General features: G+C 51.5%; 1 long non-coding RNA gene across 1 annotated transcript; it reads right to left on the bottom strand.

Annotated features, from left to right (window-relative positions):
* Nucleotides 1-4,773: 4,773 nt before the first annotated feature.
* On the bottom strand, nt 4,774-10,289 carry LOC129474380 (uncharacterized). Its single transcript, XR_008654533.2, has 3 exons — nt 10,221-10,289; nt 9,671-9,768; nt 4,774-5,074 (listed from the first exon to the last, which is right to left on the bottom strand). It is a non-coding gene; the product is annotated as an uncharacterized lncRNA (long non-coding RNA).
* Between the last annotated feature and the right edge of the window lie 29 nt (nt 10,290-10,318).

The following is a 10,318-nucleotide window of genomic DNA, read 5'->3' as shown; positions in this document are numbered from 1 at the left end:
CCAGAGCTGGGCTCACCCTCTAGCTCTGACTGGTGGTTCCTGAGTCCTGGTTCTCTGACCCACTGCTCAGGCCTGTCCCTGGGCCCAGGCTGGACCAAAGGACTGGCAAGGGAGCCCTTGAGAATGATAGGAGCCAGGCTTTCCAGCAAGAAGGGGCGGAGTCACAGCCAAACCAAGATTTATGGGCCCGATCATAATAATGAAAGAAGAAAAGAAAAAAAGGACGCGTGTTCGGCAATGCCCAGGGACCAGGACTGCTGCCCTATTACCAAAAATGTCGTCGCTCTCGACTCTGCAAATTAGCATAAAACATGCTGTTTTGCATTCATCTGCATATCATTTGCATGCTAATGACTCGGTGCCACAATGCACCCAGTTCCCTAAGAGGCTTCTGGTCTTAGCTTCTCTCTTAGCCCCTGTCCCTTGTCTTGTATTGAGAAAAATAGGAGATCTGGGTTCTAGTCTAGGCTGGGCCACTAACTCTGGGCAGATCCCTGCTCCTCTCTGAGTCTCAGTTTCCCTGACTGTGAGCTGGAGGAGATAAACTGGGCAGGGATTTTCAAATTATGCTCCAGTAGGCCTCTTGGGGGCTGCAGACACAGAGACGGGGGAGCAGGTGGGGAAGGCGCCCCCCTTCAATCCCCTGCTAACAGCTGGGGCTCTGAGTAAAATTTCTCCTGACCAATGCAGACCTTCTCTGTTAAAAACAAAGACCAAAAAGTTTGCAAACAAATGAACTCAGATTTCTCCACTGAGTCTTCCCAGTGCAACGTTCTCCAAAGACGTTAATAATAATGATCAGAGTTAAAATATATAGCACTTACCATAGGGCAGGCACTGTTCTAAGCACCAGACATATATAATTCACTTAATCCTCCCGCAGCCCTTGAAATAGGTGTTATTATCGTAACTCCGTTTTACATATAGGTAAACTGAGAATGAAAGGTTGAGTAACTTGGCTAAATTCAAATGGCCACTACGTGGTAAAGGTTCAAACCCAGGCAGTCTGGCTCTAGAGTCTATACCTTGAGTTTATCCAGGTCAACCCTTCCGTTGCACAGATGAGGAAACTGAGGCCCAGAGAGGGAGAGAAAATTTCTAAGCACAGCAGTGAAACTGCCCCTCGCACCTTTCTGCCCAAGCCCAGACTCTGCCACCCAGGGAAGGATGGCTGGAGAAGGGAGGCCTGGGGTTTCAAAAATGGTCCAATGGGCGTGCAAGGGTAAAGGGTGCCTTCTTTGTGGCCATCACCAGCGCCTGTGTCTTCCTCCTCAGCCAGCCTAGTCCCAGCTGGTAGACTCCAGGGAACAGGCCCCTGAGCCAGGCAGGATGAGCCCCTAAATCAGGCAGCCAGCAGGCTGGTGAATGCCAGGTGTGCCGGCCAGAACACACAATGCCCTGCCTGACTGTGCAAGTGGAGGCACCACAGAGCGGGGCCCTGGTGAACAGGGGGGCCAGGGAACTTTATCTCTGCAGAGACAGGCAGTGCCAGGCCAGCAGGTGTTTGACCCCCACCTCTTGGGGGTCTAGCTGGGAAATTATCAGATGCAAAGACGACTACCCAACCCCCACCCAGGGGTGACCTGTAGGGGGCTAGTCATCCCTTCTCTCTATTCAGTGTCTATCCACGACACTCTGGACTTTCTCCAGCCCCCTCCCTCTTGCCAACCTCCCCCTCTCACCCTGCTCCAGCCACTTTGGCCTTCTCTCAGTTCCTTTCTCCTACCAAGCTCTGTCCTACTTCTGCACCCTGGCACTTGCTGTTCCCTCCACCTGGAACACCGTTGGGCCCCGTTGCATGCTTTGGGTCTCAGCTCAAGAGTCACTTCCTGGAGAGGATTTTCCTGGTCACCCCATCTAAAGTTAATTACCAAGACCGCATCCCCATTACTTCCTAGCACTTCAACCTTGTTTTCTTCTCAGCTGTGATCACAATCTGAACTTTGCTTATTTATGTGTCTCTCATTGAGTGCCTGTCTCCAACACTATATTCTCACTGTAGTAGAGTCAAGACCATGTCTGTCTTATAGCAATAAAGTTCTCCATAATTATTTGTTTCAGGAAATAAATAAGAGGAAAGACAGTGGTGCAGCTGACTTATTTGGTCCGTATTGGTCTCCCACTCCTCCACCCAGCCCTGGAATGTCCACTCCACAGGGCCAGGGTTTTGTGTCTGTTGTGTTTGCTGCTGTGTTCTCAAGGGCTAGCACTGTGCTGGTACACAGTAAATGCTCAATAAATATTTGTTGCATGAAGGAGCAAAGTGTGCAGGAGCTCTGGACTGGGAGTCAGGGGACCTGAGTCCCTTCCCAGCATTGTGCTTGATGGAGTATAGGACCAAGGGCAAGTTCCTTCCCCTCTGGGCTTTCACTTTCCTCTCTAAAAGCTGGACTTTAAAATCCCTGCTACAGGACCATGGAAGGTCAAGTGTGGCTTGTCCTCATTCACTCCCCAGGGAAGGCAGGTGATGCAACTGCCAGCAGGCAAGAGGCAGGCAGAGCTGGGTTCCAGTCAAGGCATGGCTGCCACCTGGCTATATGACCTTACAGAATCACAGTCCCTCTCCCATTTCCTCATGTGCAAAAGGGGCACAGTGGGCCGGGTGAGGTGGCTCACACCTGTAATCTCAGCACTTTGGGAAGCCGAAGTGGGTGGATCATCTGAGGTCGGGAGTTCGAGACCAGCCTGACCAACATGGAGAAACTCCGTCTCTAATAAAAACCCAAAATTAGCCAGGTGTCATGGTGCGTGCCTGTAATCCCAGCTACTTGGGAGGCTGAGGCAGGAGAATCACTTGAACCCGGGAGCCGGAGGTTGTGGTGAGCCAAGATTGCACCATTGCACTCCAGCCTGGGCGATAAGAGCAAAACTTCATCTCAGAAAAAAAAAAAAAAAAAAAAAAAAAGGGCACAATGGCTAGAGGACTGCCTGAGATGAAGGCAGGCACAGAGTTGCTCAGTGTAAAGTGCTCTGCCCATAAGTGTTTTTTCTCATCAGCAAGGCAGTGCAGCAGGGCCTCATGCCACAGCTCCACCCAGCATGCACTGTTTCCTTATCTATAAAAGGAGCTCCCCATAGTACCAACCTGGCACATTGCAGGGGCTTTATAACCACAGTCCTTAGAGTCAGTAACTACCTCTGTGGCTCTTTATGTCTGATTATTTGTGTTCTCCCAAATCATTATTTGTGGACCACTTCCATCCCCTTCTCACACACCTGCCACGGTGTACCCAAGCAAGTGACCCTACTATGTGCCCAGTGGGTACTATGGGGAGCTCTTTTTACAGCTAAGGAAGCAGAACATATATTGGGTGGAGCTGTGGCATGAAGAGAACCCAAATAATCAGAGGACAAAGGGAGACCCAAGGTGAGGATGGAGTGGGCATGGTTTGATTTCAATGTTGGGGTGAGTTGGGGAGGATGGGGCTGGGGGAACCAGAGCATGAGGCTGGAGAGGTGAGCCACAGTGAGATCAGGCAGCCCTGGGGGTCAGATGAGGATTTAGCCTTTATCATGGGAGCAGTGAGTGCTACAGGATCATTTTAAGCAAGGAAGTAAAATGATTCAAGTTTCAAAACATTCACTCTGGCTTCCAGGTGCCAGGTGTGACTGGCATTCCAAGTGATTTGCCATGACCCGCAGTATGAGAACCCCCCTCCCCAGCCCCGATGTAGCTGGGTGCATGGAAGGCAGAACAGAGACCACGCTTCCCAGCCTCTCTTGCAGTTAGGGGTGGCGATGTGTCTGCATTCCCGCCATGAAGAAGTAAACGGAGTACCAAGTACAACTTCTGAGCGGTGGGGGTAAGGGGTCTTTAAAGAGACCAGAGCATTCTTTGCCTCTTCCTCTTTCCCTCCAGCTGGAATGTGGACACGATGGCCGGAGAATGAGCAGCCACCTTGGACTATGAAGTGTCAAGGGTGGAACAACAAGATAGAAGGAGTTTGGGTCCCTGAGGATCAAAGAGCCATTATACCAGCCTGGGACTGCCTGCTTCCAGATTGGTAATAAGAAAGAGAAATCAGTGTCTGTCCTCTTTAGGTCACTCTTCTTGTGGGCTCCCTGCCACTCTCAGCCAACTCCAGACCCAGTAAATCCAGTTGGCACAGATGATCTTGGAGCTATGTGGCCCACCTTGATGTGTAGAGAACAGAGGATGCTCCTGGGCCTTCAACTTCCTGTTTATGTGGTCAGGCTCCCAGCCCTGACTGCCCAGCTCTGTCCATCCAAGGGCACAGCCTAGGTCAGCCCAAAGGAACTGGCTGGGATCTCTGGCTAAGCCAAGCTCTGATAGGTACAGAGCTCATTAGGGCCTGAGACCAGGCCTCCTGCTGCTGCCCTCGTAACTTTGAGGAGCAGGACAGGGAGAGGATGGTGGACAATGGCAGGGTGGCACTGTCCATCCTCGTGGGCCACTTCCAGCCCCTTCTCACCCACCCTCCACGTTGCATCCAATCAAGCTTCTTAGTGCCCTCTCCCGACCTCATGAATTCCACACATCAGTGTCTTCCCACAGCCCTCCAAGGCCCTCGAGATGACATCCAGTCACCTATGTGGCCCACTAGGCCCTGTAGGACATGGGCCCTGCTTGATTCTTCAATGCTCAAACCCATGGTCACAAATCCCAGCTCCTCCTCTTAGAAGGTCTGTGAACTCAGGCAACTTGCTAAAGCATTTTGAGTCTTAATTTCCTCATCTATGAAATGGAGATGATAATAACAGGTACTTCCTAAGTTGTGAAGCTTAAATGAGTAAGTACAGGGATTCTGGTGATTTACTGCAGCATAACAACCCCAACATGTAGTACTGTTAACCATTTTCTTATGCTCACAGATTCAGACAGAGCACATGGGGGTGGCTTCCTTCTGTTCTACAGTATCTGGGGCCTCAGCTGAAAAGAGTTGAAGGCAGGGGACTAGAATCATCTAGAAGTGTCTTCCCCTCACATGTGTGGCAGTTAGGAGTGGCACAGTGGAGACTGCAGGCCAGAACATCCACACCTGGCCTCTCCGTGGGTCCTGGGCTTCCTCCCAGCATGGAGGCTGGGTTCCAAGAGTTCCAAGAATGAGTGCCCCTGAAGACTCAAGCAGAAGTATCTTGGTCATTTTTTTATTATTTACTTATTTTTTTTTTGAGAAGGAGTCTTACTCTGTTGCCCAGTCTAGAGTGCAGTGGCACGATCTAGGCTGACTGCAACCTCTGCCTCCTGGGTTCAAGTGATTCTCCCGCCTCAGCCTCCCGAGTAGCTGGGATTACAGCTACCACGCCCAGCTAATTTTTTTGTATTTTTAGTAGAGATGGGGTTTCACCATGTTGGTTGGCCAGGCTGGTCTCAAACTCCCGACCTCAGGTGGTCCGCCCACCTCAGCCTCCCAAAGTGCTGGGATTACATGCGTGAGCCACTGCACCCAGCCGGCATGGTCATTTCTAACCATATTTTATTCCTGGGAGCAATCAAGAGAGGGGACATAGGCCCCACTTCTTGATTAGAGGAATTTAAAGGAATTTGGAGTCATATTTTAAAATGGCTTGAACAGTGCCTGATCCCATAAGCACTTATACGACAAATAGGAGAAGTAGTAATGGTATAATAGTACCAGGGTTCAATCCTATGTGTGTTGAAATAGTCGTATCAGGTGACACTAGTCCTAAAGGGGTTAATGGAGGAAGCATGGGGACAGGTCCCTGGAAACTGACGTCCCACCTAGGCCAGACAGACACTGAAGGATACAGCTAGGATAATATAAGCTGAAATGTCTTGGTGCCAGGCACCAAGCCAAGCACTTTCCATGAACGATCTTGTATCATTCATATAGTAATCCAAGAGGCAGATCCTAACATTATGCCCATTGACGGATGAGAAGCCAGAAGCTCAGAGAGGTAATGGGTCTTGCCCAAGGCCACACAGCCAGGAAGAGGCACAGCAAAGATTTGAACTCAGGCAGTCAGTTGTCAGCCCTGGTCCTCACTTCCCAAGACTAAGCTCGGCAATAATCCAGCCTGCCAGGTGGAACAGGCCGTCCTGACTGTTTGGTGACAGACAGGGAGGGCTTGTTCTGCTGGACGGAGAGCCAGGACCAGGAGGTTTGTCAGCTGCAAGCCTACAGCCACAGGCTGGGGGAATGGGGCCAAGACCTCCGTCTGGAAGAGTGGGGGAGGGAGTGTGTGGAGGGAACCCAAAGAGCAAGGCAGAGCCCCCTCCAGAGGCAGCTGAGCACTGAGGATGGAAATAAAGCCCAGGGATCACAACAGGGCCCCAACTTCTGCTTCCTGGAGCCCCAACCAGCTTGTCACTGGTCCCCCACCTGGAGCAGGGCTTGCCTGCTACTGGAGGTCAAGAGGTCTCAGCTGTAGGATGAGGAAGATGGAGAGAGGACCACCATTCCATACAACAGCCAGGGAAAGGGCACAGAGGGGGCACTTCCAGCAGCAACAAGCACACCTGGGTGGCGAGGTGCAGGATGACTCTATCTTCTCTTCTCATCTACTCCCTCTCCCTTCCTTCCCTCCTTCCACTCCTTCTATCCCCTCTTCTACTCATTGATTGATTGATTGATTGATTGAGACAGAGTACCATTCTTGTTGCCCAGGCTAGAGAGCAACCTCCACCTCCCGAGTTCAAGCGATTCTCCTGCCTCAGCCTCCCGAGTAACTGGGATTACAGGCATGCACCACCACACCCGGCTAATTTTGTACTTTTAGTAGAGACGGGGTTTCTCCATGTTGGTCAGGCTGGTCCCGACCTCAGGTGAACCTCCCACCTTGGCCTCTCAAAGTGCTGGGATTACAGGCATGAGCCACCATGCTCAGCCCCCCTCTTCTATTTATTTATTCTATACTTCACTCCCTATTTCTCCCTCCTCCTGTCCCCCCTCCTTCCCTTCTTGTCTTCTCTCCTTCCTTCCATTCCTTCTCCACATGGAACCTCACAGATGGGAGAAGCTACATTCTCCAAAGACAAGGGGAAACCTGGCCTGAACCTGGTCCTAAAAAAATCCATTTTATGGATTTCACCATAAAATGAAGCATGAGGCCAGGAGCCATGATTCACACCAGCACTTTGGGAGGCCAAGGTGAGAGGATCCCTTGAGGCCAGAAGTTCAAGACCAGCCTGGGCAATAGAGGGAGACCCAGTCTCTACTAATAATAAAAAATAAAAAAAGTAGCCAGGCATGGTGGCATGCTCCTGTGGCCCCAGCTACTCAGGAGGCTGAGGTGGGAGGATCTCTTAAGCCCAGGAGGTTGAGGCTGCAGTGAGCCCTGCCTGATTGCACTGCACTCCAGCCTGGGCAGCTGAGACTCTGTCTTTAAAAAAAAAAGAAAGAAAAGAAAAGAGAGAAAGAAATATTATTCCTAAGCTGTAACAAAACCAGCCCTAACAGTGTCACAAGCCTGCAATAACTTCCCTTGACCCTCCAGAACTTAGCTGGAAAAGGGGTGTCAACTCCTCTTTGCCCCCTAAGTATAGATGGCATCCCCCAGGGTGTGTGAGTATCCTGGGTGTTCCTGGGAGGCTCATGGGGCATGGATGATAAGCTGGATCACCTTGAGCTAATGGCTAAGCCCCTCTGAGCCTCCGTTTTCTTGGCTAAAACAATTTACAATTTTGTGGGGCTGAGACCGGGTGACACGCAGTTGCACCCTGTCACAGGGGTGCTTTGGCCTTGCTTAGTCCCTTGCTGGCACCAGCCTCTGACCTTTCTCCCAGGCCTGGGGGCAGAGCCAACTCCCAGCTGATGTTGGCGAGCGCCTGGGAGGGTGGACAGGCAGGCTGTCGGGGCCGGCCGCGTGCCCAGAGAACCTTCTGTGCCACTGTTCCCTCAGCCAGGCAGACCCGGCCCATCGGCCACTTCCTGTGCCCCTGGCAGGACACGGCTGCAGGCCCCTCCTCTCCTGCATCTCTGCTCAGCTGATGGTGGTGGCCACCCCTCCTCCCCCCAGGCCCTGGAAACAGAAGTCTCCAATATAAATGCAAATTTGCTTCAGTCCCCAGTCTCGGCTGGCAGCTCCAGCCTGTGCTGCAGGCTGGGGACAGGAGCTGACACTGGCCCAGAGGAGATAAGGCACTTCTGGGCCACCCCCGCCCCCGGAACCAACCACTCTTCAGCCTGTCAGTTCCACAAAAACCCCAGGGAATCCTGGCCAGCTTGCTTCTTTTCCTCTTCACTGTCCCATAAGGCCTGCACTCGGCTGCAAAGGCCCCCCCCTTGCCACAATTAAGGAGGGGGCATCCCTCAGTGGTGAAGATGCTCACCCGCCTGCCCTCCAGGGGCTGGCAGGAACAAAGCAGGAAGCAGGAGAGGTGGGAAAAAGGATGGCACAACGATGTGGGGATCTCACCTCTGCCCCCATCCTCCACGAGGCTCAGGGCCACCCCTACCCCATAGCATTCCTTTGTGTGAATTAGAAACAGGTACCCTTTCTTCCTGGTGCAGCCTCCTGGTGGGATGCAAGGCATCCCCTTAGCCTCCAGCTGGGCTCCCTGGAGTCCAGCACAACTTGCACAGCTGTAAGCTACAGCCTTTGGCAGGACCCATCTCATCTCTGGGACTTGGTTTCCCTTTGGCCAGGGGAATCATCTAGAGAGACCCCTAACATGGCATAACTCCAATGTAGGCAAGTGCATGAAGCTCCTGGAGTTGGACAAGGCAGCACCACAGGTGAGGTCTCTCCAGCTTGGATATCTTACCATCCTTTCATCCCTAGTTCCTGGACATTCCGTTCCCTAAGCCACGACTCCATGATTTTTTTTTTTTTTTTTTTGAGACAGAGTCTTGCTCTGTCGCTCGGTTCACTGCAACCTCCACCTCCCAGGTTCAAGCAATTCTCCTGCCTCAGCCTCCTGAGTAGCCGGGATTACAGGCTCGCACCACCATGCCCTGCTAATTTTTTGTATTTTTAGTATAGACAGGGTTTCACCATGTTGGCCAGGCTGGTTTTGAATTCCTGACCTCAAGTGATCCACCCGCCGCAGGCTCCCAAAGTGCTGGGATTACAGGCATGAACCACCGTGCCCGGCCAACTCCATGATTCTTAACAAGGGATTGAGTCTCTGGCAAAAGCATTCTGTGATCCACAGGAGACAGAGGAGGGGAAGTTTGGAGTCAGACGCAGGACTCTCCCATGCCACAAGCCCAGGTTCAAGTCCAGACATTACTGGCTCTGGCTCTAATGTCACCTCCTCAGAGAAGCCTTCACCGATGGCCTCATCTGGAGCAGTTCCTTCTCTACCTCCAGAGGCCATATCACATTGCCCTGTGGGTTTTTTCACCCTGGCATTTATTGTTATGTGAAATTATCTCATTCATTGATGTCTTCCCGTGGTTATTTTCTGGCTCCCCTCTCCCTTACTGGAATTCAAATTTCTACAAGAGCAGACACCATAAATCAATAACTCCTGCCCTTGACACTTTCTGGGGGATAATGACACCTCCCCCGCCATTGCGTTAGTGTAAAGTGTGCAGTGAGACAGCCAGAGTTGCTCAGCACAGAGCCAGCCCGCAGCGAGTACTCCATAAATGCTAATGGTGGTTGTTAATGTTATTAGGAGAGGGCTGTGAGTGCCCTAGTCCCAGAGGTGCAACTCCTGACACACCTCCACAAATTCCAGACCAAATTCTGCTTCTTCCGGCCATGCTGCCCACACCCACCACGGAGGCCATTTACTCACCTGAGACCCTGGGCAAATTGCTGCGTCTCTCTCTGCCTCAGTTTCCTTCTGTAAACTGACAAGGCAATCTCCTTATTGCCCGAAACTCCACAAAGTTGCTGTGAGTGTCAAATGACACAGTGAGAAGGATCACACTTTATAATCCCTAAATATGATTTCAATACCAGGAAGAGCGCTGAAAGCCCCTCCCAGCCGCCCGGCCTTTGACCGTGGCAGCCTCACTGCACCCTCCAGAGCCTCCCAGTGCCCTCGGCCTGGAATCCCAAGGCCCTGCTTTCTCCTGATCCAACCCAGCCCTGGCTTAAGGCCTTCCTCAAGGAGCGGTTTCCACGGAAGCAGTGTTTCTCGAAGTTTGGGCAGAATCACGCCACCTCCTCCCCACCCCCATCTGCAGGCTATTTTTCTTTAAATAGCCTCATTTAAAAAAACAAAAAGCCAGTTCATGCTAATGGGAAACTTTGTGCTGCCATACATGAAAATTAGTATCAATTACTATACATGTTGATATTTGCTAAAATAAATGCTTAAGAATTAAATGCTTGGTACCCACCTCTCACCCCTCTGAAGGAAGGGAATCCTGATCTAAGGCTTTCAAGTTCTCTGGGAGACTTTTTTTTTTCTCATCCAAGACAACCCGGGAGAGTTTTA

Source organism: Symphalangus syndactylus, chromosome 24, assembly GCF_028878055.3.
Source record: "Symphalangus syndactylus isolate Jambi chromosome 24, NHGRI_mSymSyn1-v2.1_pri, whole genome shotgun sequence".
Classification (NCBI taxonomy): Eukaryota; Metazoa; Chordata; class Mammalia; order Primates; family Hylobatidae; genus Symphalangus; species Symphalangus syndactylus.
Note: the sequence above shows the minus strand (reverse complement) of the source record. Positions and strands in the feature narration are given on the sequence as shown.